The following is a 5857-nucleotide window of genomic DNA, read 5'->3' on the forward strand; positions in this document are numbered from 1 at the left end:
GTCAGAATCAGCCCTGTTGCCTTGTCATAAGCTGTCACATTATGAGTTTGATGCCTCTGAAACATTGAAACTACCCAGAACTTGCTGTATGTGTGTGTGCGCTTTGTTAGCATACTTCTAGATGTCAAAGGACTTCTTCTTCTTCTTCTTTTTTTTATTTCGCCATGTGTTCATTCCCAGAACTTTGGAGAGACAGAGACAGATGAATCTCTTGAGTTCAAAGCCAGCCTGGTCTACAAAATAAGTTCCAGGCTAGCCAGGGCTACACAGTGATACCCTGTCTCAAAACAAAACAGAAACCCAACCTTCTAATTTTTAAACTGTGTCTAATAAATAGCTATCTGCAGACTTAAGTACATAATTTTTATTTTAGGAATTGAGGGCAGAAATAGTTGACCTAATTTGGAGCTCGAGTCTATTCCTGAGAAATACCCTCACCTTCTAGGCTAGGTGAGGTATAAGAAATTTAAACATACCTAACTATACGTTCATTTCCATGAGTATTAACAAGTTTAAATGAAGGTTACATTCTCTCTGTAATTATAATTCCATACCACATGCAGTCTGTGCTGCTTTTATTTTATGAAAAAGCCTATTTATGATCTACATTAAACTTAATTGAATACATTGAAGAGTAAAGGCCTCACGGTTTCATTTACAAAGCATGGCCATTGTCCTCCTTGGCCTGCAAATTTGAGGACGGGCACTTCGAAGGGCTTGGAGCTGGCATGTTTCAGCGCCAGAGCGTAGGCGTAGACCCTGGCGTCCACTGTAAGACGGTCTTCTGCACTCAAAGCGTTAAGTCTCGTCAGTAGATCATTCTTTGGTAAAGTAAACACTTCCACAAATTCTCCGTCCCCTGGTTTGGGTTTTGGCCTTACATTTCCTGTGTCATCTCCATTGATGGTCACCATCACAACATGTGCAGTTTGACAAGCCTGGATCCATACACACAGCTGGAAAGCATTCGGCAATGTCACCTTTCTAGCCAGTTTCTTCCTCCAGCTCCCGAAGTGCAGCCCTCTTCGATGAGCCCTGCTGGGAACTCCAGACAGTAGCGCCCATCCGGGCGGAACTGCTTCACCAGAATAATGCACTCATGATGAAGCGTTCTTTGCAGGACTGGTATGACTGACGCCGCATCAGCAGATTTTCCCTTCCTGGTCGTAAGCCTCACTGTTTCCCAGGTTCTAGTTTTACCGGTGGGGTTCATGTAAGTTGTTGTTGTTGTTTTTTTTTTTTTTTTTCCAAATTTGACCCATTTTCCTTCTGAGATCAACTCCTTTGAAATAATGCGCTGCTCAGTGGGGCGGAGAAGAGTCTTTTAGTTCTCGGGCCTCCACTTCAGCCTGTTGGTCTCCACAGTCCTTTGGTGGAAGGTCAAGCTTCCGGGTCGAGGTGCATACAGACCAAAGCGGAGATGTAAGCTTCCTAAAAGTTCTACACTTTCATGACTCTTCTCCGAGGACTCAAATCTTTTTTGTTGTGTCTCTCGCGTCTGTGCGGGCAGGCTAAGCGTGCATTCTATCATTGCTTTAGCTTCTGATGGACTTTTATGGACCGGAAGAGTCCTCGGCAAAGGATTTCTTAACGACCTGGGATTGGTAAACTGGGCAGGATGGGATTCTGTATTGGTCTTCCTGCCATGACAAAGTACTCTCCTGTTATCTGGAGTCCAGCTTTCTTTTTGCCTGAAGGCGCATTTCATGGATGCTGATGGTTTCTCTGTCTTACTGACTTACTTCCCGTGCATTGACAGGTCTGATCTCATCTATAATGTACTCATCTGTAATGATCACTACTGACTTCTACCTTCATGTTGTTTAGTTATTTGAGTTTTATCTCAACAGTAGTTATAGCTGGTGTGGTACCATGTCTATGAAAAACAAAATACTAACCAACCAACCAACCCCCTAAAAACCACAAAAACCAAAATCAACCAAAGCAAAAAACCTCCATCAACAACAACAACAACAACACCACAATACACCACCACCGAAAAAACAACAACAAAAAAGGAAGAATTTGGGTTTGGAAATTTAGCTCAAAGGTATTGTGCTTGGAAGGAAGACCAGTACAGAAGCCCATTTTGTCGCCATGAGATGCAAAAACACAAAATTCCAAACCTTTGGAATACCCCTAAGCATCACGTTGGTGGATTGAGAGCGTCTGTAATAGACTATTAGCATACCATGACAATGACTTCCCACAATAATAATGTTAAATTACACAGCAGGGTTCCAAGCAAAGACAGAGCATAAAATAAGGATATGGCCACTTATCTGTGTTGAAAGCAAAGGTAATCACACATGAAAGCTATAGTCATTTGAAAATGCAAAACTGTAAAATGAATTTTATAAGACAGGCTACAGACTTGTCTTTTTGTAGCCTCCACTGACAAGGGCTGTCTGTTCCCACATCTGTGCATTTGTGTATCCCACAGAAGGCTGACCTCTGGCATACCTGTGACAGTTCAAAATATAAATTATAACCCTCCCATTTATTAAACATTGGTAATAAGGATGCCTTTTACTTGTTGGGCTTGGGAAGTATTTTGGGATGTGATGTTATTTTAAGAGGTTTCCCCGCAGAATCTGATTTGGCCTTTTTGCTTGTTGACATTAGAGGCTTAATATTTGGTTTTATTCCTTTAAATGTGGCTTTTGCAAAGCAGTTGACCTCAGAACGAGTAGGTTTATTCTTGCTCTTAATAAAACAACAGATAAGGATGAGAAGGGATTTAAAAGTACTGCAGAGGAACAAGAGGAGAGTGGAGAATTGTAACCAGATGTGGAGCATGAGAGAGAGAGCATGGGCACACCTGGAATGTCTTCCCCACTGCCTCCTGCTTCCCTCAGCTTCCCTTCTGGATATTTCCTTATTAAAAGGCCTTTTAGTCTCAAAACGTGGAATATAACCCCGGTGACACCAGCTGGTTGGGATTTTTTTTGAAAGATACAGGATATTTCACAGAACTGCAGAGGAAGTTAAGAAACCAGATTTGCCAAATGAGTCCAGGGAGGCCAGGCAGCTAGACACATAGCTGAGGCCTTAAGTAAGGGATGTATTGGCTTAAGGTGTGAGGACAAATGACCATTGCCCCCATCCATCTAATATCACTGCACAACGTACTTCAATGCCATTAGCTGCCAATTTGTTTTTTTCTATTGAAGACTCAAAATTATTCTGACTTATTCATAGTGTTTGCATAGAAGTACATTTCTGAGTGGGAACATGTAATCGGTGGAGGCTGATTGTCCTCTGCACTGCCCCCAGGGGGTACATGCAGTCAGACATTTTCTCAGGCTTTGCTAGCTACTGATTATCTGGTAGAACTAGGCAGCCATACCTCTCAATCCTTCAGATCTCTGAATTCTGCTTCTGAGGGAGACTACTCCTGATCCTCAGAAACCTAGGTCAGGGGCCTCCAGAGCACACACTTGTGCCTCTCATTGGAGTAGTTACCATACATATATTTCATTGGTAGAAATAACTCTAAGGCCTCTTTGTAATAAACGTTTGGCCTGGAACTTTTCAAGTTAGAGAGTATAGATTTCAGGCTTATCACACTGGAGTGCTATATTTGCTCAGGGATTCTCCAGAGATAGGACTTTTCCCCCTTATCTTGTTCCAAACAGAGCCAAAGTGGAGGCCAGGCTGCATCTTTACCCTCTGTACAACAGGGAGAGTTTGTTTCTTTAATTAGTTCCGGGATTATTTTCTTTATCTATTGGCTCACAAGGTGGTGAGGGCAATGAGATGGCCTGTGTCTCTAACTGTATCCTATTTGGGTACCACATGTGAAAACCAAGGCTCTAGATCTTCAGTGATTGACATATACTCCCAGGTCAGTCCTGGCTGTAGCCTTTATTATTACAATTTCAGATTTTTGGCTTGCTTACCTCCAAATCCGCATTTTATTTACATGTTACATGTAAATCCCCATGATCGATCTATCTATGTATCTATCTATGTATCTATCTATGTATCTATCTATGTATCTATCTATCTATGTATCTATCTATGTATCTATCTATGTATCTATCTATGTATCTATGTATCTATGTATCTATGTATCTATGTATCTATGTATCTATCTATCTATGTATCTATCTATCTATCTCTCTATCTCTATCTCTATCTCTATCTCTATCTCTATCTCTATCTCTATCTCTATCTCTATCTATATATATCAAGTTGTACTGCACTAGGGTTTTTAACAAAAGAAACCTGAGGAGTGAAGTATATGGAACTCTACTTTCTGTTCCTTTTCTCTGAAACCTGAAACGACTTTAAAAAAATTAAGGGGTTGGAGAGACGGCTCAATGATTAAAAGCACTTGATGCACTTGAAGAGGACCCATGTTTGATTCCAAGCACTTACCTGAAGGTTCACAACCATCAATAACTCCAGTTCCAGGGCATTTTATGCCTTTTTCTGATCTTTGAGGATGCCAGGCATGCACATGGTGCACATACATACCTGCGGAAAAGCACATAATAAAAAATAATCTGAAAACAATTAAAATGATTAAATGGAGATTTTCCTGGTGAATTTTCATCCCATTTTATATTTTGGACAATGGGACATGGACACGATATGGGACAATTCTTACTCTTTTGGCCTAGCTGGATTTGTTGAGACCCGATCAGTGCATATTCTTAAATTCTGATCTCTCACAACTTTACAAGTCTGGCATCTAAGAGGGACACTGCTTGAGCCTACACCATGGATGCTCCTGTGAATGCTGATGGTACATTCTAGAACCATCACTTGATTGATGGCAGACTAGCCCTTTCTCTTTTCACTGCTCTTTACAGGAACCATTCTTCTAAGTCAAGTTGGAAAGGATTCTTATTCTTCTTAAACTAGGAGACTCGAGGATTTCATGGTGAAGCTGGCGACTCTAAAATGTTTTAGATCTTGCATAGATACTCTTCATCTAAAGGTGTGCTTGTGCATGCATGGCCCTAGCTCAGCAGTATTAACATCACTCATGAGCTTAGTAGATATGCAACTTTTCCAGCACGTGAGAAGCTGAGGCAGGAACACCTCACGTTGAGTGGCAGCATGGACTATATAGTAATACAAGCTATAAATCTTCAATCTTTGGTTAAGTAAACGAGTAGCTGTGGAATATGTCCCAGCTCTTTGTCCTCATAAGCTTCATTCTGATTCTAGTTAAAGTCTGAAAATCTTTTATCTGGGTTATTGAGATGAATTTTTTGGGTAAAGGTGTTTGCTATCAACGTTGACACTGAGAGTTTGAGTTTTGAAACCCATATGATGGAAGGAGAGAACCAATTTTTTACAAGTTTTCCTCTCACCTTAGCATGTGTGTGTGTCTGTGTGTGTGTCTCTGTGTGTGTGTGTGTGTGTGTGTGCGTGTGTGTGTGCCCTCCCCCTATAAATAAAATGTAATAAATAAATAAAATCATTGATCTGCCTACCGATTGAGTACTTGTCTTGCTTATATTGAAGTCGTGGGTCCTAAAAACTGTTCGATTTCTTTAGCCATGTCAAATTAGATAAAAATAAAAATTTAATATTTAGAATGACATAAGAATCACACATCTTTTGAAGCTACAACATTACAGCTTTTTTTGTTGGAAACATTGTAGAGCTGTTTCTTTCTTCTTACTTTTTGTAGAGCTGTTTCTAACGGTTTACTGCTGTATATGCTTGCATGCTTTGTCTATTGCACCGTTGGCCTAAAGCAGTAAAACTCGGTCAGTGTCTGATTCCTATTGGAGCTGTCTTACTACAAATCCAAATTCCAGGAGAAGAGAAGTGAAAGGTAGTGCAGACTCTTCTGCTGCCTTGAGAAGTGGCAGCATTGTACTGGAGGACTTCTTAG

The 5857-nt window shown here is 40.7% G+C and overlaps 1 pseudogene; it reads right to left on the reverse strand.

The window, feature by feature from the left end:
- Positions 1 to 614: 614 nt before the first annotated feature.
- LOC116907345 lies at positions 615 to 4401 on the reverse strand (annotated as a pseudogene).
- Positions 4402 to 5857: the final 1456 nt, after the last annotated feature.

This window comes from Rattus rattus, chromosome 8 (assembly GCF_011064425.1).
Source record: "Rattus rattus isolate New Zealand chromosome 8, Rrattus_CSIRO_v1, whole genome shotgun sequence".
NCBI lineage: Eukaryota > Metazoa > Chordata > Mammalia > Rodentia > Muridae > Rattus > Rattus rattus.